Source organism: Gorilla gorilla, chromosome 13 (genome assembly GCF_029281585.2).
Source record: "Gorilla gorilla gorilla isolate KB3781 chromosome 13, NHGRI_mGorGor1-v2.1_pri, whole genome shotgun sequence".
NCBI lineage: Eukaryota > Metazoa > Chordata > Mammalia > Primates > Hominidae > Gorilla > Gorilla gorilla.
This window is the reverse complement of record NC_073237.2, coordinates 96,499,728-96,526,973: the sequence shown is the minus strand read 5'-3', so window position 1 is coordinate 96,526,973 and position 27,246 is coordinate 96,499,728. Positions and strand designations below refer to the sequence as shown.

Genomic DNA, 27,246 nt, shown 5'->3' with positions numbered 1-27,246 from the left:
TTGGACTTAAAAAATTAATGGGTTTCTTCACTGTGCAACTTCTCAGAGCTTCTAGAATGCTTATACAAGCTAAATTTTCAAGGAGAAACATGCAGTAGTTCCTACACTTATCTGACCATGGGACCCATTTTTTTACACAACATTACATGTGAATATTACTTTAAGAAAGAAGATTTGGGGCTGGGCGTGTCCAGCACTTTGGGAGGCTGAGGCGGGCAGATCACCTGAGGTCAGGAGTTCGAGACCAATCTGGCCAACATGGTAAAATCCTGTCTCTACTAAAAATACAAAAATTAGCCACGCATGGTGGCGCATGCCTGTAATCCCAGCTACTTGGAAGGCTGAGGCAGGAGAATCGCTTGAACTGGGGAGGCAGAGTTTACAGTGAGCCTAGATCATGCCACTGCACTCCAGCCTAGATGATAGAGTGAGACTCTGTTTCGGAAAAAAAAAAAAAAAAAAAGGAAGCTTTGGGAAATGCTGCAGTAAATGTTTTTCAAGGTTCATTTTAGCTTTTATAATTTGTATTTCTTTTTATAAGAAACACAGAGCTGTTAAATACCTAGCCTGGATAAAATAAACTTGAGAAAAAAATGTTCACAAAGCCAAAGAAAAAGTTACCTGAGACTACAGTTATTAACAACAAGAAGTCGAGCTACTGAGTAATAGGCAATATAAAAGATTGAGAATGAGTAACAGTAAATGGGGCAGGAAAACAAAATTACAGGGTATGTTTGAAGCAAGGATTTAAAAAAAAAATCAAGAGTTCTTTCAAGCTACTTTATCAAAAGTAACTTGTATGTGCTTCACAATGGCTCACCAAATACTATAGATGCTAAACATCAAATGTATGTTGGACTTTATGTTTTGTACCTTAGGAGATATAATTTGCTGAGAGCTACGGTGAAATATCTATGTTACTGCCTCCAACATGCCTTGCACTCATCCTCTACAAGCCCATCACATTACTTTCATGCCTACCACTAACTCAAATTCCCTATCACATCCTTAACTCTTTTCTGCCAATGGATAAGAGATATTGCTCTGGTTAGAATCAGGTGGCAGTAAACAGGGCTGTAAAGCTCAAAGCTTCCAAGTGCAGTCATGCACATCTGGGGAGGATTTCTGATAGCCCACAATAAATCTAGTTAGTCTAAGGAGACTAAATTTATGAATGAGACTGCTTAGTAATAGAGCCAAGTTCAAGAATGAGCCTGCTGACCTAATAGTGGAATATTCAGTGGAAAGAACAAAACTTTGGAGGTGCAGCAACTTCTTTAATTCTGAAGGCCCCCAAAATAAGTAAGCAATGTCCATGAATGCTACTGTGTGACATGGAAGGTTAAAGCGACAGACAAGTGATATGCGGAAAGAAAGGAGAGGGAAGAGAGAAAGAAAAAAAGGAAGTGGAAAAGAAAAAGAGATGAAAACATTTAGGATTTGACAGGAAATAAAGAAATTTGTATAACAGGAAACTCTATCATTCTCTTCTGTAATCAATTTCCTCAATGTTTCTAAAAAATGCCATGGCCATTTCTGCCTTTTAATCTTTGCTCACTCTATTCCCTCTGCCTGAAGTTCTCTCTGGGTTCTCATTCTATGTCAAAAGTTGACCATTTCTTTAAGACCCACCTGAAATTTCAATTCCTCCATGTATTAGGCAGGTTCAGTACAGGAAACAGAAGCCATTTAGGTATTTTAGGCAGGAAAGATTTTAATACACGGAATTATGTACTTATAAAGTAAGTGGAAGGACTCTAGCTAGGCTTAAGGAATGACTCCCTGAATGATGTAAAGTCACCATTGTGACTACAGTATTAAGTTCAGTGCACATCTGCAGATGCATCAGGAAGTCAAAATAAAAAAAAAACTATTGTAATAACTGCTTTTCAACACCCAGTCAGAAGAATAATGGAAACTGAAATGTTCTATAAAAGCACCCCCTAATGACTGTTCCCGCCTCTGAATATGAGAAGCACTATGGCCAGACTTGCTTGTATGGGACACTCAGCATAATAACACTGGCTTGTAAGATTATGCCCTCTTTAAGTATATGTGCCCATTCTCCTTATCTTGGGTATAAGGCCCTTGCAGCTAGAACCATAGTGCATGTCTCTAGTCTCTTACTCTTCTGATTAAACCTAACTCAATTCCTTTGGATAGCCGTTTAAAGTATACATAAATTGCTAATTATAAACAGGTAATGCCTGCTTTTGCAGACTATACCTTTCCAGTTTAGTGTAAAGGAGTGCTAGCCCAATACTTCCAAGGTAATTCTGGCTTCCAGTCTTATATCTTGTTGTGGGATGAAATATTTAAAACCTTTTGTGGAAATTTATGTCTATAATTAGCAAGTGGTTGAGATTCTTTTATCTTTGCAGATGGAAAGGAGAATGATAACTGGGGTTGGGGAGCAGATGGACACATTTCTGATATCTCTGAAATCATTCTCAAAACTTGACCTAAGTGATTTGCTTTCTCCTTGTACTTGTTTGGAAGCAATTGTCCATCATGTTTCTGCATATCTGGTAATTTGGACTATCTTTTCAAAGACGTCTGCGTAACTAGTTGCTTTGGAAGCTAGAAATGGTACCTCCCTTCAGGTTAGAGGACAGATTTGTTTGCTAACCAGGATAATAAAGATAATGTTTCATTTGGTGGCAAAGGATAGGCAGGTTTGCTCACAGCCTTGATGTAAGATTGGAGGTTTTTAAAGTTCAAGTTTCCTCAGGTGTGACACTGACCCTCTGCCTTTGCAGCATCTACGTGGACCTGCCTCCATACCACCCTTATGGGACTTGGGGGCAAGGAGAACCAATGCAGACATGAAGCTCATGCTACCTGCTGTGCCATAAGCAATAAACTGTCTAAATCAATTTGGACTTATGGTCTTTTTAACAGCTGAATCTATGTGGCAAGCCAGCCTAGCAGCTGCAGTAGCTTGACTGCTTGACAGTATTGTCTTTTAGGAAAGTGCTCATTGACTATTTGTTACATGAGTAAATGAGTGAATGAAATCTGGCTGCAGTGTGAAGAATGGTTTAAAGAGGGGAAAGACTTGAATCAGGAAGATTGGTAGGCTACTTCAGTTGGTTAGACATTAGATGTGGTAAATCAGATTAAAATGATGGAATAAAAGAGATGGGTAAAAGAACCAAAAAGGGGAAGCCCCATATATGCATACAGACTCCCTTAAAATCCTTGGCTGATCTCTGAATTGACAATGTATGGGAGACTCCAAGATGTCTGCAGAAACCCACAAAAGGAAAGTTGAAAAGCTGATCAGAGATTTCAGCTACTACCCAAGGCATAGGGGTAGAATTTGGAGTTTGAGTTCCACTTAGTTAGAGATCTTAGTACATATTTCAGACTTCCCATTGAAATCTCAGAAGGGCCATGCCTTAAAAGTATAGACTATGTACCAGGACTGTGGACCTGGTCTAATAGATTCAACTAGACTAAGGGAAAAACCGAGATACTCAACAAGTTCAGTGTAATTAGTCAGCTTTAACTTTTACAAAACAAAAAGTCAACATTCTTTAGAGGAAGATAACAGAATCAAGAGTCCCTACAAGGTATCATCCACAATTCTGAGTATACTATAAAAAATTACTCCATATGCAAACAAACAGAAAAACAGGACTCAATTTCAAGAGAAAAAAACAAAATAAAGATATCTTAAGATAACCCAGATGTTGGAATTAGCACACAAGGAATTTACAATAGCTTTATAAATATGGTCAAAGACTTAACAGAAAAAGATGGTCATAATTACCAAACAAATGAGGGAATCTCAGCAGAGAAAAATTACATAAAAAGAAACAATTGGAAGTTCTAGAATTGGAAAGTACTATATCTGAAATGTAAAAACCATAGCATGGACTTAATAGTAGACTAAAAAACAGAAGAACAAGCCAATAAATTTCAGTTTAGATCAACAGAAATAATTAAATTTGAAGACAAGGAAAAAATGTTTCAAAAATCAATAGAACCTCAATGACCTGTAGGACAATATAGAAAAGTCTAATGTTATGTGTAATTGGTGTCCCAGAAGAAGAGAGAATGGAACAGATAACAGTATTTGAGAAATGATTTAAATTTGGTAAAAATATCAACTTTTATATCCAAGAATCTCAGTGAATCCAAAGCATGGTTAATATAAAGAAAACTACCTCTATGCACATGATAGGGAAACTATCGAAAACCAAAGCTAAAAAAGAAAACACTGAAAGAAGTCAGAAAAACAACCACCACCATTATACACATAGGAACAACAGGGATGATGGTGTACTTCTCATCGGAACCGATGGCTACCAGAAAACAATAAAATGATATAGTTAAGTTTTCTGAGGCATAGTATAATATTCCAATGCGGTAAGTGAAAGATGCATACTGTAAACCCTAAAGCAACCTCTTAAAAATAATACATAGGTATAGGTAAAGAGCCAATTGAAGAACTAAAATGAAAAATTAAAAATTTGATTAATGCAAAAGAGAAAAAGAAAACAGATTGAAAGGAGCAATAACAGATGACTCAAAATAAAAATAATAAGATGAAAAACTTAAAATCAACCATATCAAGAATTCATTAAATGTAAATGGACTAATGTTTCAATTAAAATGCAGATATTGTCAGACTAGATAAAAAAGAAAGTCTATAAGAGATGCTTATGTTGTCTACAAGAGATACACTTTAAATATAAAGACACAGATAGATTGAAAGTAATAATAGAAAAACATTTGCCTGAAATGAGTGATAAGAAAGTTGGAGTGGCTACATTAGTAGCAGATAAAGTAAACAATAAGACATTTACATAGTTTCAAAGTACTGTCCCTCAAAATATTTATTGATTATAAAGATAAAAAGCCTACAAGTACCTTAATTAAGTGAGCAAGTGAATGTAATTAGTGATGAAAAACATCAAAATTTTGTGACACATAATAGGATTCAATAGGAAGAACACAGCATTACTCCTATGATGTCTCTGCCAATGTGGACAACACAAATCTAATCATGAGAAGATACCTAACAAACCCAAACTGAGGGACATTATATAAAATATGTAGCCAGGGCCAGGCATGGTGGCTCACACCTGTAATCCCAGCACTTTGGGAGGCTGAGGCAGGCGGATCATGAGTTCAGGAGATTGAGACCATCCTGGCCAACATGGTGAAACCCTGTCTCTATTAAAAATACAAAAATTAGCTAGGCGTGGTGGTGCATGCCCGTAGTCCCAGCTACTCGGGAGGCTGAGGCAGAAGAATTGCTTGAACCCCAGAGATGGAGGTTGCAGTGAGCCGAGATCATGCCACTGCACTCCAGCCTGGCGACAGAGCAAGACTCTGTCTCCAAAAAAAAAAAATGCCAGGCGACGGTGGCTCACATCTTCATGTCTGTAATCCCAGTACTTTGGGAGGCTGAGGAGGGCAGATCACCTGAAGTCAGGAGTTCGAGACCAGCCTGACCAACATGGAGAAACCCTGTCTCTACTAAAAATACAAAATTAGCGGGACCTGGTGGTGCATGCCTGTAATCCCAGCTACTTTGGAGGCAGGAGAATCGCTTGAACTCGGGAGACAGAGGTTGTGGTGAGCCAAGATCGCACCGTTGCACTCCAGCCTGCACAAGAAGAGTGAAACTCTGTCTCAAAAAAAAAAAAAAAAAAAAATTCTAGCCTTCAATCTTCAAATGTGTCAACAGCATTAAAGTTGAGGAAAGATTAAGAAACTTTTCTAGATTGAAGGACACTAAATAGGTTTGACAAAGGCAATGTGTGATTCTGAACTTAATACCTAAGGATATTATTGGGATAATAATAGGGTCTGAGGATAATATTGTATAAATTTTAATTATCTGATTTTGACAGTGATATAGATATAGACACAGATTTTTGTCCATGGTTTCTGGCTTTTCACTCCCACAGACCTAGTTACAGTCTTTTGTTAAAATGTTGGGTGCTTTAGGCCTCAGAAACAGGCCTCAGAAAACAATCTCTCTCTCTGACCTTCTGCTTTCCTTTCACCTGATCCTTTTTCTCCCCAAGGCAGGCCCTTAGAAACTAAAAATATACTCTACTCTTCCTCTGCCTCTGGCCATAAAGAAATTCTCTGACCTACCTTGTCTGACTGTAGGTTACAAGACCACTGTTTCAAAAGAGCTTTGCCCCATACCCTGGAGGAAGGAATGCTGCAGAGAGGCCAAGATGAATCTGAACAGACAGGCCTTAATGGGTTTCCCCCTCAATCTATTACAATTAGATCACACCTTTTTGGCCCAATCACATTTCTACATGGTTGCTAATCATGCCTATCCAATGAAGTCTCCATAAAAGGCCCAAAAGGATGGGGTACATGATAGCTGAATATGTGGAGGCTTATAGGAAGGTGAACAAGAAGTTCATCCATATGCTGAGAGGGTGGTGCACCCCACTCCACAGAGACAGAAGCTCCTGTGCTTGGGACTCTTCTATACCTTGCATTATGCAGCTTATCTTTTCTTTTTTCTATTTTATTTATTTATTTTGATAGAGTCGGGGTTTTGCAATGTTGCCCAGGCTGGTCTTGAACTCCTGGGATCAAGGGATCCTCTCGCCTCAACCTCCCAAAGTGCTGGGATTGTAGGCATGAGCTATGGTACCCAGACCATGTATCTCTTCAACCGACTGTTTATTTGTATCTTTTAATATATCCTTTGTAATAAACTAGTAAACATGTTTCCCTGAGTTATGTGAGCCACTCTAGCAAAGTAATTGAAACTAGACAGGGAGTTGTAGGAACCCCAACTTGAAGCCGGTTTGGTCAGAAATTCAGGGGGCCTTGACTTGTAACTGGTGTCTGAAGCATGAGGCAGTCTGGAGACTGAGACTTCAATCTGTGGGATCTGATACCATCTCTGGGTAGATAGTGTTAGAATTGAATTAGGGGATATCCAGCTGGGTGTCTGCTACAGAACTGACTGCTTGCTTGCTGGTGGAGAGGTCTCCATATATTTGGTCACTGAAGTCTTCTGTGTTGATTTTGTGTTGAGTGAGAGAGCAGAAAAAAACCCAAACATGTGGGGTGTGTTTTCTCCCCTCAGAATTTCAAACTTGAAGAAAATGCAACATAGCAAAACTTGTGAGTTGCAGCTAAAGCAGTGGTTAGGAAAATTTCACAGGCTTAAATAATTATATGTATTTAAGAAAACTATGTATACAATTAGGTAATTATAAATAATATATTTATATATTATATATAATATTTTATAATAATTTTATCATAATAATGATTATATAAAATCATTGACCTAAGATTCCAGCATAAGAAGCTAGAAAAAGATTGAGATAGAACAGCGACCCCTTTCAGGGACCTGCTGGGCCCTCCTCAGCATGGAAATAAAGGAACCATTTTGAGTCCCTTCAAGGGAAAGTCCAGGCACCCAGCTAGCCTTGAAAAGTAAATGAGCAACCTGATAAGCAAGAAGGTAGTAAAAACAGTTTCCGAAGCAAGCCAGAGTCACAAGGTATTTTGATGTCCCATGGAAACTAAAAGATAACATCTTAACATATGTTCTTGAGTTGTTTATCAGAAACTCCCACCAGAGGAAAAATGCCAACAGCTATCACACAGGCCTCAGATAAAGGAGAATTGAGGACTGAATTCTGACCATCATTTTTTGTTCTAAATTTCTTCCTGAGGGGCCTTGGAGAAATCATTGAAAAAGACAGCATACTAAAATGGAGGTAAGAAGAAATAAAATCTGAAAAGTCTAAATCTATAAAAGAAAGTAGGTTTGTTGCCAAAAAACCTTCCTACCAAATCGAAAAGAAAAAACTCCAGCAAGACTAGATGGTTTCACTGGTAAATTCTACAAAAAAGTTAAGAAATAAATAATTCCAATCTTACCAGTCTTACTCAACTTTATAAATAATAGAAGAAGATAAGACAGTTTCCCAGCTTATTTTATGAAGTCTGCAAATCCTGATAGGAAAACCTGACAAACACATTATAAGAAAAAAAAAAAAAACTAAACTATAGACCAATATTCCTTTTAACACTGTTGCAAAAATCCTTAATGTATTAGCAAATTAAATTGAGCAATACATAAAAAGTAGGACTTAATCCCAGAAGTGCAAGGTTAGTTTCACATTTTAAAATCAATTGATGTGGCCAGGTATGGTGGCTCACGCCTGTAATCCCAGCACTTTGGGAGGCCAAGGAGGGCAGATCACTTCAGGTTAGGAGTTCGATACTAGCCTGGCCAACATGGTGGAATGCTGTATCTACTAAAAATACAAAAATTAGCCAGGTGTGGTGGCGCGCAGCTGTAGTCCCAACTACTCAGGAGGCTGAGGCAGGAGAATTGCTTGAACCTGGAAGGTGGAGGCTGCAGTGAGCCAAGATCACATCACTGCACTCCAGCTTGAGCAACAAAGCGAGACTCCCATCTCAAAAAAAAAAAAAAATCAATTGATGTGTTGCGTGTGGTGGGGTGTGTGCCTGTAGTCCCAGCTACTTGGGAGGCTGAGGTGGGAGGATTGCTTGAGCCTAGGAGTTCAAGTGTAGCCTGGGCAACACAGTGAGACTCCATCTCTATATATATTTTTAAACAATTGATATAATGAGCAAAATAAATAAAGAACAACAAGTATATGATAATTCCAATAGATGTAGAAAAGGCATTTGACAATATTCAACACCAACTCTTGGTTTAAATTCTCAGCGAACTAGAATCAAAAGAAAGTTTCCTCAATCAGTGTATCATTTATCAGTTTTTTGCCTCTCAGCTCCAAATCAGCTTCTTTACCCTGTTTTGTGAGACTAGACCCTGTGAAAATTTCTCCTTTGCAGTTGCCACAATATTTGACTTTATCTGTAGCAGGTGCAGCAGGGACACTGCAAATAATAGCAGAGGAAGGGGCTCTTCAATCTGGTTCCAATGTGCTGTTTTTGCTCCTATGATGCAGATGTCGGAGGTCTATAGGAGACTCAGTGGGTCTCACACTCCAGTAAGTTTCACCACTACCCCAGTGGGCAACTTTCTGCTCATCAGCCCTAGCTCTCTAGCTCTGGCCCTTGGCATTCCAGTGAACTTCACCAACTGGGGCACAGCCACACTCATTCCTACCAGGCCTGAATCTCAGCTTCCAAGTTTGCTCCTCCCTTGGATACTCTCCCTAAGCCTCAGAGGTAGTAGCTTCCCCCTACATTTGTTATTCCTGTATTCTTTAGCTCAAGGACATCTTTTAAAAATTGAAGTTAATTTCACGTTTAGTGGTGAAATACTACATGCTTTCTTCCTAAGATCAGAAATAAGGCAAGGATGTCTACTCTAATCACTTCTATTTAAATTTGTAATGGAGGTGTTAGCCAGTTAAATAAGGCTGAAAAAAAGAAAAGAAGGAAGAAAGGAAAGAAGGGAGGAAGGAAGGGCATAAAGATTTGAAAAAAAAACCCTCATTTTAATTTATATATAAGATGATTGTTTATGTAGGAGCCTAAAAAATCTATGAAACGACTAATAGAATGAATGAAGAACTTTAGCAAGTTTGCAGAAACAAGATCAATGCAAAAAGATCAAAGACCTACAAATGACAAGCACACGAAAAGATCTCAGCATCATTTGTCATTAGAGAAATGCAAATTAATACCACTACACACCTAAATGGAATAAATGGCTTTATTTAGAATGGCTCAAATGAAAAAGACTGACTATACAAAGTATCCTCATAAGAAAGTGAGGGTATGGAGGAAATAGAACTTTCATTCACTATCAGTGGGAAAGTAAAATAGTACAAGCACTTTGGAAAACTGTTCACCATTTTCTTAAAAGTTAAACGTACACCTGCTATATGACCCAGCCATTCCATTTATAATGATTTGCCCAAGAGAAATGAAAGCATATGCTTACAGATGAATATTCTTACCATCTTCATTAGTAATAGCCCAAAACAGAAAACAACCCAAATGTTCACCAACAGGCAAATGGTTAAACAATCTGTAGTGTATCCAAGGCTAGGTGCTGTGGCTTACACCTGTAAACTTGAAACTTTTACCTTGTTCATGCCTGCAGTCCCAGCACTTTAGGAGGCTGAGTCAGGAGGATCACTTGAGACCAGGAGCTTGAGACCAATTTGTAATATATCCATACAATAGAATAATACTGAACAATGATAATATATAAATCATTGGTGTATGCAATAATAACATGAATGAATTTCAAAATAATTATACTGAGTGAAAGAAGCTAGGCAAAAAGAATAGTTTTATATGATTTCACTTACATAAAATTCTTGAAAATGCAAATCAATCTGCTGTGACAGAAAACAGATCACTGGTTGCTTGGGGAGGGAGGGTGGAGGCAGAGAGTGGTTTGAAGAAAGGATAACAAATGGTCATGAGGAAACTTTTGAAGATGTGTAAATATGGTACAACTTATCAAATTACACATCTGAGATATATGTAATTTGTTACATATCAATTACATGCAAGAAAATACTAAATACGCAGAAGGAATAGTGGGGATGGTGGCACAACGCTGTTAATGTGCTTAATGCCACTGAATAGTATACTCAAAAATGGTTAAAATGGCAAATTTCATGTTATGTATATTTTTGCAAAATTTTTATAAAGAATCTGTGCAAAAGAGATTTAAAAAATCAATCAAAATATATTGCTGACTGGGCGCAATGACTGATGCATGTAATCCCAGCACTTTGGGCAGCCAAGGTGGGAGAATTGTTCATGGCCAGCAGTATAAGACCAGCCTGGGCAACATAGCGACACCCCATCTCTACAAAAAAATTTTAAAAATTAGCTGGGTATGGTGGCACATGCCTGTAGTCCCAGCTACTCGGGAGGCTGAGGTGGGAGGAATGCTTAACTCAGGAGTTCAAGGCTGTAGTGAGCTATGCTTCTACCACTGCACTTCAGTGTGGGTGACAGAGTAAAATCCTGTATCAGAGAAAAAAAAAAAAGACATTGGTATCATAGGTAATCTAATCTGAAATCTTATTTAAAAACTTTGGTTAGTGTCTTATTGTAGTAGCATCTAAAAATAATACAGAAAAAAATGGGTAAAGGACTTGAGCACACAACTTCACAAAAGAAAATATACAAATTATTATTAAGCATATGAAAAGTACTCAACATCAGTCATTAGGTAAATGCAAATTAAAACAAAAATGAGAAACACACTAGAAATGCTAAAAGTAAAAGGACTGACAAAACCAAATATTGCCCAAGATATATGGCATCTGAAACTCTCACATACTGTGTTGTTGGTCGGAGTGTAAAGTGGTAGCAACATTTTGGAAAACCATTAGGCAGTATCTACTAAAGCAAAAAATATGCAGGCACTATTAAAGATCATTGCACTTTTAGGTATTTATTTGATGAGTACAAATGTCCACAAAAAGACTTGTACAAGAATGTTAATTTTTTCAGTTTATTCATAAGATTCTCTCATAATAGCTAAAGACTGTAACCAACCCAAATGTCCATCATCACATGAATGTATAAACAAATTATGATATATTTGTGCAATAGAATATAATTCAGCAACAGAGAAAGAATAAGCTATGATATGTGCAACAATATGGATAAATCTCAAAAAATTGAGTGAAAGATCCTAGACACAGAAGAATACATACTGCATTATTCCATTTACACACACACACACACACACACACACACACACACACACTCTTTTTTCCCCAAGATGGTGGACTGAAAGCATTGTTAGCATGCCTCCCCTACTTGGAAAGACAAAAGAGTGTGTAGAGAGTCATACTGTGAACTTTTGTTCAAGAAGCAACACAGGAACTTAACAGGAAAACTGACAGAAATCACAGACCCTCTGAAAGAAATGGTGGGCTGCGGTCTACCCTGAGCCAGATGGAAAACTTAAGACAGTGAACCTGCTTACACACCAAGCACCTTGCTACTACAAACAGCATCTGAGAAAGCCATCAGACAAAGATTCTCTATAACCAAGGAACTCAGAGTCTTCACACCGGAAATCATCAAGAGCCAAATTGGGCTATAATAAACTGTAAACATTAAAGTTACATCCTTAAGGGGGAATAAAAAAATTAAAAAACACAGTTGAATGAAAAATAAATTCAAAAATACTAGAAGAAATAGTCTACCCAAGTGAGAAGGAACCAGAAAAATAATTCTGACAATATGACAAAACAGGGTTCTACAGTACCCACAAAAGATCACACTAACTCTCCAGCAATGGATCCAAACCAAGATGAAATCTTTGAAATACCAGATAAAGAACCCAAAAGGTTGATTGTTAAGCTACTCAAGGAGATGCAAGAGAAAGGTGAAAACCAACATAGTGAAGTTAAAAAAATAATTCAGGATATGAGTGATAAATTTTCTAGAGATGGATAGTTTAAAGAAAAACCAATCAGAACTTTTGAAAATGAAAGACACATTTAGAGAATTAAAAAATGCACAGGAAAGTTTTAACAATAGACTAGAACTAGTAGAAGAAAAATTTCAGAGCTTGGAGACAAAGCTTTTGAATTAACCCAATCAGACAAGAGTAAAGAAAATATAATTAAAAGAAATGAATAAAGTCTCCAAAACATATGGGATTATGTAAAATTGCCAAACCAAAGAATCACTAGTGTTCTTGAGGGAGAAGACAAACAAAAAATTTGGAAAACTTATCTGAGGGAATAATTAAGGAGAACTTCCCTGACCTTGCTAGAGATTTAGATAACCAAATACGAGAAACTGAAAGAACTCCTGGGAGATTCATTACAAAAAGGATATCACCAGCTGGACCCAGTAGCTAATGCTTGTAATACCACTTCGGGAGGCCGAGGTGGGAGGACTACTTGAGACCAGGAGTTTGAGACCAGCCTGGGTAACATAGAGAGAACCCATCTCTATAAAAAATTAAAAAATTAGCCTGATGTGGTGGCATATGCCTATAGTCCCAGCTACTCAGGAGGCTAAGGTAGGAGGATTGCTTGAGCCCAGGAGGTCAAGGCTGCAGTGAGCCATGATCATGCCACTGCATTCCAGCCTGGGTAACAGAGTGAGACTCTGTCTCAGAAGAAAAAAAAAAAGAAAACAAAAAGGACATCACCAAGGCATATAATTATCAGGGTATCTAAAATCAACATGAAGGAAAGAATTCTAAGAGCAGTAAGACAAAAGCATCAGGTAACCTATAAAGGAAAACTTATTAGACCAACAACAGCCTTCTCAGCAGAAACCTTACAAACCAGAAAGGATTAGGGTCCTATCTTTAGCCTCCTTCAACAGAATAATTGTCAGCCAAGAATTTTGTATCCAGCAAAACTAAGTTTCATAAATGAAGGAGAAAAAAAGTTTTTTTTCAGATGAGCAAATACTGAGAGAATTTGTCACTACTAGACCAGCTCTACAAGAAATACTAAAAGGAGCTCTAAATCTTGAAACAAAACGTCAATATGCACCAGAATAGAACATCTTGAAAGCATAAAACTCACAGAGCCTATAAAACAATAACACATGAAGAAAACAAAGTAGGTTAACAGTCAACAATGATGACTGAAATAGTACTTCACATCTCAATATTAACGTTAAATGTAAATGGTCTATATCCTCCACTGACAGAATGGTTGAAAAATTACAAACCAAATATCTGCTGTATTCAAGAGACTCACTTAACATGTAAAGATTCTTACAGACTCAAGGTAAAGGGTGGAAAAAGATATTCCAAGCAAATGGAAACCAAAAGCAGGCAAGAGTAGCTATTCTGATGTTAACAAAACAGACTTTAAAGCAACAATGGTTAAAAGAAAAAAAGACAAAGAAAGTCATTATATAATGATAAAAGGATCAATCCAACAAGAAGATATTACAATCCTAAATATATATGCACCTAACTCTGGAGCTCCCAGAGTTGGACAGAAACACAATAATAGTGGGGGACTTCAACACTCCACTGACAGCACTAGACAGATCATCCAGGCAGAAAGTCAACAAAGAAACACAGGACTTAAACTGCACTCTACAACAAATGGACCTAACCAATACAGAAAATTCTACCCCAGAACTATAGAATATACATACTTTGCTGGGCACAGTGGCTCATGCCTGTAATCCTAGCACTTTGGGAGGGTGAGGCAGGCAGATTGCTTGAAACCAGGAGTTCAAGACCAACCTGGCCGACATGGCAAGACCCTGTCTATTAAAAAAAACAACAACAAATAAATAAATAAAAGAAAAAATAATACACATACTTCTTATCAGCAAATGGAACATTCTCCAAGATAGAACACATGATAGGCAACAAAATAAGTCTCACTAAATTTTTAAAATTCAAAATCATATCAAAGGTAATCAAGTATCAATAAGGTAAACAAGTATCTTTTCAGACCATAGTGGAGAAAAACTAGAAATCAACTCCAAAAGGACCTCTCAGAATTATACAAGTAATGAAAATTAAACAATTTTCTCCTGAATTATTTTTGAGTTAACAATGAAATCAAGATGGAAATTAAAAAATTCTTTGAAATGAATAATAGTGACACAGTTATTAAAACCTCCCAGATACAGCAAAAGCAGTAGTAAGAGGAAAGTTTATAGCACTAAATGCCTAAATCAAAAAGTCTGAAAGATCACAAATTGACAACCTATTGTCACACTTCAAGGAAGTAAAGAAACAAGAACAAACAAAAACCCAAACTAGCAAAAGAAAAGAAATAACAAAGATCAGAGCAGAATCAAATGAAATTGAAACAAACAAACATAAACAATACAAAAGAACCAATGAAACAAAAACCTGAGTTTTTGACAAGGTAAACAAGATTGATAGACCATTAGCTATATTAACCAAAAAAAAAAAAAAAAAAAAAGAAGATTCAAATAACTTCCATTAGAAATGAACGTGGAGACACTACAGCAATATCTGTAACACAGAAATACAAAAAGACATCATAGATATACAAAAGATCATTTGAGACTACTGTGATCACCTCTATGCACACAAAGTAGGAAATCTAGAGGAAATGGATAAATTCCTGGAAATACACAGCCCCCCATCTTCAATTAGGAAGAAACAGAAATCCTGAACAAACCAATAACAAGCAGTGAGATTGACTCAGTAATTTTAAAAATTGCCAACAACAACAAAAAACGCCCAAGGTCAGATGGATTCACAGCCAAATTCTACCAGATATTCAAAGAAAAATTGGTATCAATATTACTGAAACTATTCCAAAAGATTGAGAAAGAGGGAATCCTCCCTAACTCATTCTACGAAGCCAGTATCACCCTGATACGAAGACCAGGAAAGGATCTAACGGACAAAAAAAAAAAAAAAAAAAAAGAAAGAAACCACAGACCGATAGCCCTGATGAACACAGATGCAAAAACCCTCAGCAAAATACCAGCAAACTGAATCCAACAGCATATCAAAAAGATAATTCACCCTGGGTTTCATCCAGGGCTGCAGGGATGCTTTAACATATGCAAGTCAATAAGTACGATTCATCACATAAATGGAATTAAAAATAAAAACCATACGATCATCTCAATAGACACAGAAAAAGCATTCAATAAAATCTAGCATTCCTTTATAAAAAAACCCTCAACACATTATTATTCTGAGGTATGTTCCGTCTAAGTATAGAAGGAAGCCACATATGACAAACCCACAACCAATATCTTAATGAATGGGGAAAATTAGAAAGCATTCCCTGGAAGAACCGGAACAAGACAAGGATGCCCACTTTCATCATTTCTATTCAGCATAGTACTGGAAGTCCTAACCAGAGCAATCAGCAAGAGAAAGAAAGAAAGGACATCCAAATTGGAAATGAGAAGGTCAAACTATCTCTCTTTGCCAATGATATGATTGTACACCTAGAAAACCCTAAAGACTCCTCCAAAAGAATCCTAGATTTGATAAATGAATCCAATTAAGTCTCAGGTTACAAAATCAATGTCCACAAATTAGTAGCACTGCTATACACCAACAGTGACCATGCAGAGCATCAAATCATGAACTAAATCCCTTTTGAAATAGCTGCAAAACAACACCACCACCAAAACAAAACAAAAAACTGGGAATATACTTAACCAGAAAGATGAAAGATCTCTACAAGATGAACTGTAAAACACTGCTGAAAGAAATCATAGATGAGGCTGGATGCACTGGCTCACGCCTATAATCCCAGCACTTTGGGAGGCTGTGCATCACCTGAGCTCAGGAGTTTGAGACCAGCCTGGCCAACATGGTGAAACCTCATCCGTACTAAAAATACAAAAATTAGCTGGGTGTGGTGGCACACATCTGTAATCCCAGCTACTCAGGAGGCTGAGGCAGGAGAATCACTTGAACCTGGGAGGCGGAGGTTGTGGTGAGCTGAGATCACGCCACTGTCCTCCAGCCTGGGTGACAGAGTGAGACTTTGTCTCAAAAAAAAAAAAAAAAAAAAAGAAATCATAGACGATACAAACAAATGGAAACACATCCCACGTTCATTGACTGGAAGCATCAGTACTGTAAAAATGACCATACTGCCCAAAGCAATCTACAGATTCAATGTAATTCTGATAAAAATACCAACATCATTTTTCACAGAATAAGAAACAATCCTAAAATTCATATAGAACCAAAAAAGAGTCTGGACAGCCAAAGCAATCCTCAGCAAAAAGAACAAATCTGGAGGCATCACAATTACCTGACTTCAAATTACATTACAAGGCTATAGTAATTAAAACAGCATGGTACTGGTATAAAAATAGATGTATAGACCAATGGAACAGAATAGAGAACCCAGAAATAAAGTCAAATACTTACAACTGATCTTTGACAAAGCATACAAAAACATAAATTGGGGGAAAAAACACCTTATTCAATAAAAGATGCTGGGAAAACTGGATATGCACATGTAGAAAAAAGAAACTGGATCCCTATCTCTCACCATATACAAAAATCAACTCAAGATGGATGAATGACTGAAATCTAAGACCTGAAACCATAAAAATTCTTGAAGAAAACCTAGGGAAAACTCTTCCAGACAATAGTCTAGGCAAAAATTTATGACTAAGACCCCCCAAAGCAAATTTAACAAAAACAAAAATAAATGAGACGTAATAAAAATAAAAAGCTTCTGCTCAGTGAAAAAAATAATTTTCAGAGTAAACAGACAACCCACAAAATGGAAGAACATATTTCTAAGCTATGCATCTGACAAAGAACTAATAACCAGAATCCACAAGAAACTCAAATCAGCAAGGAAAAAACCCAAATAATCCCATTAAAAAGTAGGCAAATGACATGAATAGATATCTCAAAAAAGATATACAAATGGCCAACATCTGGAAAAAATGCTAAACATCACTAATCATCAGGAAATGCAAATTAAAACCACAATGAGATAATATCACTATAGCCCAGCCAGAACAGCCATTATTAAACAGTCAAAAACCAAGAGATGTTGGCATGAATGGGGTGAAAGGGGAACACTTTATATGCTGCTGGCAGGAATGTAAATTAGTACAACCTGGCTGGGCTCGGTTGGTCGTTCATGCCTGTAATCCCAGCACTTTGGGAGGCCGAGGTGGGTGGATCATGAGGTCAGGAGTTCAAAATCAGCCTGGCCAAGATGGTGAAACCCCGTCTCTACTAAAAATACAAAAAAAATTTAGCCAGGCGTGGTGGTGGGTGCCTGTAATCCCAGCTACTCAGGAGGCTGAGGCAGAGAATTGTTTAAAACCCGGGAGGCGAAGGATGCAGTGAGCTGAGATTGCGCTACTGTACTCCAGCCTGGGTGACAGAGTGAAACTCCATCTCAAAGAAAAAAAAAAAATTAGTACAACCTGTATGGAAAACAATGTGAAGATTTCTCAAGGAACTAAAAGTAGATCTACCATTTGACCCATTTGATCCAGCAATTCTACTACTGGGTATTTACCCAGAGGAAAGTAAGTCATTAAAAAGACATCTGCATGCATATGTATATTGCAGCACAATTCACAGTTGCAAAGATATGGAATCAACCTAAGTGCCCATCAACTGATGAGCAGATGAAGAAAATGTGGAACATATATACAATGGCATACTACTCAGCCATAAAAAGGAAGAAATAATGTCCTTGTAGCAACTTGGATGGAGGAGGCCATTATTCTAAGTGAAGCAACTCAGGAATGGAACATCAAATACCGTATGTTCTCACTTATAAGTGGAAGCTAAGCTATGGTTATGCAAAGGCATACAGAGTGATGTAATGTACTTTGGGGACTCAGAAAGGGGAAGGGTGAGAGTGGGCAGAGGAATAAAAAGCTACATATTGGGTACAACATACACTATTCAGGTGATGGCTGCACTAAAATCTTAGACTTCACCACTAGACAATTCATCCATGTAACCAAAAATCACTTGCACTATAAAAGCTACTAAAATGAATATATATATATATTTCTATGCATATACAAAATGAAGTGTTTCTCTTGTAGACAGCAAAAAAAAATTCTATTTATAAAAACTTCAAGAACAGGTAAAACTAATCTTTTGTGTTAAAAATCATAATGGTGTTAACCATGGAGGTGGTGACTGGTTGAAAGTGGGGAAAAAAGGAACTTTCTGGTGTTGCCTAAATGTTTTATGTCCTGACTGTGGTGGTGGTGATGTGAGTAGGTACATTTATTACACATATCTAATTGTATATTTTTCTGTACATTCTTGTATGCACATTTTAACTCAATAATAATAATCATTAAAAAATATTATTGGAACAAATATAAAGATGACAGTATAAAGTTTACATTTTTGCAATCTAAGTTCATTTTAAAAAGTAAATCTATTATCAACATTATTTCATAAAAAAGTGTAAGCCCTCAAAAAGGAAATAAAGGACTGTCCTTCCTCAAAGGACAGCTGGTAGCTTTTCACCAACATCTATTTACATCTTTCGTGCCTGAGGAAAATCATTAATAACTGACAATCAATAAATCTATGGCATGCATTACACAGAATTGCCCAGGTAAGAAATAGCTTTACAGCAAAGGATCACAAATTAATTGTAACTTGAGTACCTACTCCTATCATTTTCCATTTGTGGCAAATATTCAAAATCGCTGTTTTTTCCTGCATGCAATGTCTTTAAGAATTATGGCATCTCCCTTCCAATGACCTCTTAAATAGGCCTCTTATTGAATCTCTGCTTGAGATGCTCTGAAAGATCTCTTTGAGTGCTCCCCTTACTTTCCCCCACATGCATTTTTTTGTATACCATGTAGCCTATATACGAAGTCATATTATTCTAAATATGCCTTTCCAATGTAGCAAAAGGCCACCCAACTATTTTCAAGAACTGTAGTAACAGGAAGACAGACTTATTACATACAGACTATAGGTGCACAGACATACACAAACCTATATGTTAAATACTACACAAACCTATATATGTTAAATACTACAATGATCTTTTCTTCATTTTTTTACAAAATGGTGAGGACTTTGTCATCAACAAGAAGCAAGTGGTCTATGGATTCACAGGAACTAATGCTTTTCAGTGAGGTAAAACAGTGCTCTGGTGATCTGCATGGTTTTCCAGCAACATATACTCTCTGTTACATGCAATATATACTTCTCTCTTATACAACTATATCCAATAACTTTGATTTAGCACTGCTAGAAACATTCCCAACACTGGCATTTTAAACATATTAGAATCAGGTGAGGAGCTTTTAAAAAGCATTACTGTCTGGTTTCCACCTCAGACCAATTGAATTAGAATCTTGGGAAGTGAAACTCAAGCAATTTTTAAGAATTCCTTTAAAATTTTTTCTCTTGAATTAAAAAAAAGCGATACTTCATTGCATTATTATTTTAGTATTTCCTCCAAGTATTATAGTTCATATCCATAACTTTACAAAGTCTACTTAGAGTTAATGTTGTATCACTTTACACAAAATGCAAGACCCTTGCAATTGTATAGTTGCATTATCCCCACCCCATACTTTATGCTGTAGATATCACATATATGTATTATACCTATATTTACTATAAATTCCAAAATAGTTTTATAATTTTTGCTTTAAATAGCAATATTAATTTTAAAGAGATTAAGAAAAAATAATTGTTTATCTTTAGCTACCTATTTATCTTTTCTGGTGCTTTTTTTTTTTTTTTTTTTTTTTTCTTCCCTGAAACAGAGTTTTACTCTGTTGCCCAGGCTGGAGTGCAATGGCGCGATCTTGGCTCACTGCAACCTCTGCCTCCTGGACTCAAGCAATTCTCATGCCTCAGCCTCCCGAGTAGCTGGGACTACAGGCGCATCACCACACCCAGCTAATGTTTTGTATTTTAGTAGAGACAAGGTTTCACCATGTTGCCCAGGGCAGTCTTGAAATGCTGAGCTCAGGTGATCTGCCTTCCTCAGCCTCCCAAAGTGCTGGGATTACAGGCGTAAGCCACTGTGCCCGACCATTATTTCTTTTAATATAGGTTTGTTTGGGATAAATTATCTTAGTTTTGTTTGTCCTTATTTCAGTTTTATTCTGGAAAGATAGTTTTACCAGATACAGAATTCTAGATTGACAGTTTTTCCTTTCAGCATTTTAAAGCAATTATTTTACTGTCTGCATGTGCCTATTGATACTGAAGAGTATGTTGTCACCTGTATTCATGCTTTACTATATTGGATCATGTCTTTTCTTTTTTTAATTATAAGTTTTGAGATACATGTGCAGAACGTGCAGGTTGGTTACATAGGTATACACGTGCCATGGTGGTTTGTTGCACCCATCAACCTGTCATCTACATTAGGTATTTCTCCTAATGCTATGCCTCCTCTTACCCCTCATCCCCCGGCAGGCCCCAGTATGTGATGTTCCCCTCCCTGTATCCATGTGTTCTCATTGTTCAACTCCCATTTATGAGTGAGAACATGCGGTGTTTGGTTTTCTGTTCCTGTGTTAGTTTGCTGAGAATGATGGTTTCCAGTTTAATCCATGTCCCTGGAAAGGACATGAACTCATCCTTTTTATGGCTGCATAGTATTCCATGGTGTATATGTGCAACATTTTCTTTATCCAGTCTATCACTGATGGGCATTTGGGTTGGTTCCAAGTCTTATTGTGAATAGTGCTGCAATAAACATATGTGTGCATGTGTCTTTATCGTAGAATATTTATAATCCTTTGGGCATATATCCAGTAATGGGATTACTGGGTTAAATAGTATTTCTGGTTCTAGATCCTTGAGGAATCGCCACACTGTCTTCACAAAGGTTGAACTAATTTACACTCCACCAACAGTGTAAAAGCATTCCTATTTCTCCACATCCTCTCCAGCACCTGTTGTTTCCTGACTTTTTAATGATCGCCATTCTAACTGGCATGAGATGGTGGTATCTCATTGTGGTTTTAATTTGCATTTCTCTAATGACCAGTGATGATGAGCTTTTTTTCATGTGTTTGTTGGCCGCAATAATGTTGTCTTTTGACGACAGTGTCTGTTTTTTGAGACGTGTCTGTTTATATACTTCGCCCACTTTTTGATGGGGTTGTTTTTTTCTTGTAAGTTTAAGTTCCTTGTACATTCTGGATATTAGCCCTTTGTCAGATGGATAGATTGCAAACATTTTCTCCCATTCTACAGGTTGCCTGTTCACTCTGCTGATAGTGTCTTTTGCTGTGCCAAAGCTCTTTAGTTTAATTAGATCCCACTTGTCAATTTTGGCTTTTGTTGCCATTGCTTTTGGTGTCTTAGTCATGAAATCTTTGCCCATGCCTCTGTCCTGAATGGTATTGTCTAGGTTTTCTTCTAGCATTTTTATGGTTTTAGGTCTTACGTTTAAGTCTTCAATCCATCTTGAGTTAATTTTTGTATAAGGTGTAAGGAAGGGGTCCAGTTTCAGTTTTCTGCATATGGCTAGCCATTTTCCCAACACCATTTATTAAATAGGGAATCCTTTCCCCATTGCTTGTTTTTGTCAGGTTTGTCAAAGATTAGATGGTTGTAGATGTGTTGGGTTATTTCTGAGGCCTCTATTCTGTTCCATTGGTCTATATCTCTGTTTTGGTACCAGAATCATGCTGTTTTGGTTACTGTAGCCTTGTAGTATAGTTCAAAGTCAGGTAGCATGATGTCTCCAGCTTTGTTCTTTTTGCTTAGGATTGTCTTGGCTATATGGGCTCTTTTTTGGTTCCATACGAAATTTAAAGTAGTTTTTTCTAATTCTGTGAAGAAAGTCAATGGTAGCTTGATGGGGATAGCACTGAATCTATAAATTGCTTTGGGCAGTATGGCCATTTTCATCATATTGATTCTTCCTATCTATGAGTATGGAATGTTTTTCTATTTGTTTCTGTCATCTCTTATTTCTTTGAGCAGTGGTTTGTAGCTCTCCTTGAAGAGGTCTTTCACATCACTTGATAGTTGTATTCCTAGGTATTTTATTCTCTTTGTAGCAATTGTGAATAGGAGTTCACTCATGATTTAGCTGTTTGTCTATTATTGGTGTATAGGAATGCTTGGGAGTTTTGCACATTGATTTCGTATCCCGAGACTTTGCTGAAGTTGCTTATCAGCTTAAGGAGGTTTTGGGTTGAGACGATGGGATTTTCTAAATATACAATCATGTCATCTGCAAACAGAAACAATTTGGCTTCCTCTCTTCCTATTTGAATACCCTTTATTTCTTTCTTTTGCCTGATTGCCCTGGCCAGAACTTCCAATACAAGAGTGGTGAGAGAGGGCATCCTTGTCATGTGCCAGTTTTCAAAGGGAATGCTTCCAGTTTTTGCCCATTCAGTATGACATTGGCTGTGGGTTTGTCATAAGTAGGTCTTATTGTTTTGAGATACATTCCATCAATACCTAGTTTTTTGAGAGTTTTTAGCATGAAGGGGTGTTGAATTTTATTGAAGGCCTTTTCTGCATCTATTGAGATAATCATGTGGTTTTGTCATTGGTTCTGTTTATGTGATGGATTATGTTTATTGATTTGTGTATGTTGAACTAGCCTTGCATCCCAGGGGTGAAGCTGACTTGATCATGGCGGATAAGCTTTTTGATGTGCTGCTGGATTCAGTTAGCCAGTATTTTATTGAGGATTTTCACATCAATGTTCATCAGGGATATTGGCCTGAAATTTTCTTTTTTTGTTGTGTCTCTGCCAGGTTTTGGTGTCAGGATGATGCTGGCCTCATAAAATGAGGTAGGGAGGAGTCCCTCTTTTTCTATTGATTGGAATGATTTCAGAAGGAATGGTACCAGCTCCTTTCTGTACCTCTGGTAGAATTCAACTGTGAATCTGTCTGGTCCTGGGTTTTTGGAGGTTGCTAGGCTATTAATTACTGCCTCAATTTCAGAACTTGTTATTGGTCTATTCAGGGATTCAACTTCTTCCTGGTTTAGTCTTAGGAGGGTGTATGTGTCCAGGAATTTACCAATTTCTTCTAGATTTTCTAGTTCATTTGCATAGAGGTGTTTCTGGTATTCTCTGATGGTAGTCTGTATTTCTGTGGGATCAGTGGTTATATCCCCTTTATCATTTTTTATTGTGTCTATTTTATCCTTTTCTCTTTTCTTCTTTATTAGTCTGGGTGGTGGTCTACCTGTTGTTAATCTTTTAAAAAAACCAGCTCCTGGATTCTTGATTTTTTTAAGGGTTTTTCATGTCTCTATCTCCTTTAGTTCTGCTCTGATCTTAGTTATTTCTTGTCTTCTGCTAGCTTCTGAATTTGTTTGCTCTTGCTTCTCTAGTTCTTTTAACTGTGATGTTAGGGTGTCGATTTTAGATCTTTCCCACTTTCTCCTGTGGGCATTTAGTGCTATAAATTTCCCTCTAAACACTGCTTTAGCTGTGTCCCAGAGATTTTAGTACATTGTGTCTTTGCTCTTATTGGTTTCAAGGAACTTATTTCTACCTTAATTTCATTATTTACTCAGTAGTCATTCAGGAGCAGGTTGTTCAGTTTCCATGTAGTTGTGTGGTTCTGAGTGAGTTTCTTAATCCTGAGTTCCAATTTGATTGCACTGTGGTCTGAGAGACTGTTACGATTTCCATTCTTTTGCATTTGCTGAGGAGTGTTTTACTTCCAATTATGTGGTCAATTTTAGAATAAGTGCAATGTGGTACTGAGAAGAATGTATATTCTGTTGATACGGGGTGGAGAGTTCTGTAGATGTTTATTAGGTCCCCTTGGTCCAGAGCTGAGTTCAAGTCCTGAATATTCTTGTTAATTTTCTGTTGCATTGATCTTTCTAATATTGACAGTGGGGTGTTAAAGTCTCCTATTAGTATTGTGTGGGAGCCTAAGTCTCTTTGTAGGTCTCTGAGAACTTGCTTTATGAATCTGGGTGGTCCTGTATTGGGTGCATATATATTTAGGATATTTAGCTCTTCTTGTTGCATTGATTCCTTTACCATTATGTAATGCCCTTGTTTGTCTTTTTTGATCTTTGTTGGTTTAAAGTCTGTTTTATCAGAGACTAGGATTGCAACCCCTGCTTTTTTTTTTTTTTTTTTTTTTTGCTTTCCATTTGCTTGGTAAATATTCCTCCATCCCTTTATTTTGAGCCTGTGTGTGTCTTTGCATGTGAGATGGGTCTCCTGAATTACAGCACACCAATGGGTCTTGACTATCCAATTTGCCAGTCTGTGTCTTTTAATTGGGGCATTTAGACCATTTACATTTAAGGTTAATATTGTTATGTGTGAATTTGATCCTGTCATCGTGATGCTACCTGGTTATTTTGCCTATTCGTTGATGCAGTTTCTTCACAGTGTCGATGGTCTTTACCATTTGGTATGTTTTTGCAGTGGCTGCAACCAGTTTTTCCTTTCCATAGTTAGTGCCTCCTTCAGGAACTCTTGTAAGCCAGGCCTGGTGGTGACAAAATCTCTCTGCATTTGCTTGTCTGTAAAGGATTTTATTTCTCCTTCACTTATGAAGCTTAGTTTGGCTGGATATGAAATTCTGGGTTGAAAATTCTTTTATTTAAGAATGTTGAATATTGACCCTCACTCTCTTCTGGCTTGTAGGGTTTCTGTAGAGAGATCCACCGTTAGTCTGATAGGCTTGCCTTTGTGGGTAACCTGACCTTTCTCTCTGGCTGCCAAGCCCTTTGTGGGTAACCTGACCTTTCTCTCTGGCTGCCCTTAACATTTTTCCCTTCATTTCACTCTTGGTGAATCTGACGATTATGTTTCTTGGAGTTCCTCTTCTTGAGGAGTATCCTAGTGGTGTTCTCAGTATTTCCTGAATTTGAATGTTGGTCTCTTGCTAGGTGGGGAAAGTTCTCCTGGATAATATCCTGCAGAGTGTTTTCCAACTTGGTTCCATTCTCCCTGTCACTTTCAGGTACATCAATCAAACATAGATTTGGTCTTTTCACATAGTCCTATATTTCTTGGAGTCTTTGTGCATTCCTTTTCATTCTTTTTTTCTCTAATCTTGTCTTCACACTTTATTTCATTAAGTTGATCTTCAGTCTCTGATATTCTTTCTTCGATTTGATTGATTCAGCTATTGATACTTGTGTGTGCTTCACAAAGTTCTCCTGCTGTGTTTTTTAGCTCCATCAGGTTATTTATGTTCTTCTCTAAACTGGTTATTCTAGTTAGCAATTCCTCTAACCTTTTTTCAAGGTTCTTAGCTTTCTTGCATTGGGTTAGAACATGCTCCTTTACAGAACAAGCTCAGAGGAGTTTATTATTGCCCACCTTCTGAAGCCTACTTCTGTCAATTCATCAAACTCATTCTCTGTCCAGTTTTGTTCCCTTGCTGGTGAGGAGTTGTGACCCTTTGCAGAAGAAGAGGTGTTCTGGTTTTTGGAATTTTCAGGCTTTTTGCATTGGTTTTTCCTCATCTTTGTGGATTTATCTACCTTTGGTCTTCTATGTTGGTGACCTTTGGATGGGGTTTCAGTGTGCACATCCTTTTTGTTGATGTTGATGTTATTCTTTTATTTTTGTTAGTTTTCCTTCTAATAGTCAGGCCCCTATTCTACAGGTCTGCTGGAGTTTGATGAAAGTCCACTCCAGACCCTGTTTGCCTAGGTATCTGCAGCAAAGACTGCAGAACAGCAAAGATTGCTGCCTGTTCCTTCCTCTGGAAGCTTCGTTCCAGAGGGGCACCTGCCAGATGCAAGCCAGAGCTGTCCTGTATGAGGTGTCTGTCGGCCCCTGCTGGGAGGTGTCTCCCAGTCAGGAGGCACGGGAATCAGGGACCCACTTGAAGAGGCATCTTTCCCTTAGCAGAGCTCGAGCGCTGTGTTGGGAGATCTGCTGCTCTCTTCAGAGCCAGCAGGCAGGAACATTTAAGTCTGCTGAAGATGCATCTACAGCTGCCCCTTCCCCCAGGTGCTCTGTCCCAGGCAGATGGGAGTTTTATCTATAAGCCCCTGACTGGGGCTTCTGCCTTTCTTTCAGAGATGCCCTGCCCAGAGAGGAGGAATCTAGAGAGGCAGTCTGGCTGCAGTAGCTTTGCTGCGTTGTGGTGAGCTTCACCCAGGTTGAACTTCCTGGTGGCTTTGTTTACACTGTGAGGGGAAAACTGCCTATTGAAGCCTCAGTAATGGGGGACGTCCCTCCCCCCACCAAGCTAGAGTGTCCCAGGTCGACTTCAGACTGCTGTGCTGGCAGCGAGAATTTCGAATCAGTGGATCTTAGCTTGCTGGGCTCCGTGGGAGTGGGATCTGCTGAGCTAGACCACTTGGCTCCCTGGCTTCAGCCCCCTTTCCAGGGGAGAGAATGGTGCTCTCTCGCTGACATTCCCAGGCACCACTGGGGTATGAAGAAAAACTCCCACAGGTAGCTTGGTGTCTGCCCAAATGGCCGCCCGGTTTTTTGCTTGAAACCCAGGACCCTGGTGGTGTAGGCACCCAAGGGAATCTGTGGGTTGCAAAGATTGTGGGAAAAGCGTAGTATCTGGACCGGAATGCACCATTGCTCATGGCACAGTGCCTCACGGTTTCCCTTGGTTAGGGGATCATCATGTCTTTTTCTTTGCCTGCTTTTTTTTTTTTTTAAAGGTGATATGGTTGTTTTATTCATTTGTACTTAAACCAGGCAAACTAGTACTGATGTCATTGTGATGCAGCAAATACAAGACCGCTGTCTATAAATATTAGCATAACCAACCAATTAGGGGCTATAGTAAAACACAGAGCCAAAGGGGCTGATGAAATCAGTGAAGTATGTTACAGCTTAATCCTTCACCTTAATAATTGGGTTTTTAACAGTAAGTAAGGCCAGGCACAGTGGCTCATGGTGTAATCCTAGCACTTTGAGAGGCTGA

General features: G+C 37.9%; 1 protein-coding gene across 15 annotated transcripts in view; it reads right to left on the bottom strand.

Annotated features, from left to right (window-relative positions):
- The window catches only part of INVS (inversin), a 239,845-nt gene that overhangs the window by 134,835 nt on the left and 77,764 nt on the right, over positions 1–27,246 (bottom strand). The gene's annotated exons all lie outside the window — the stretch shown is intronic.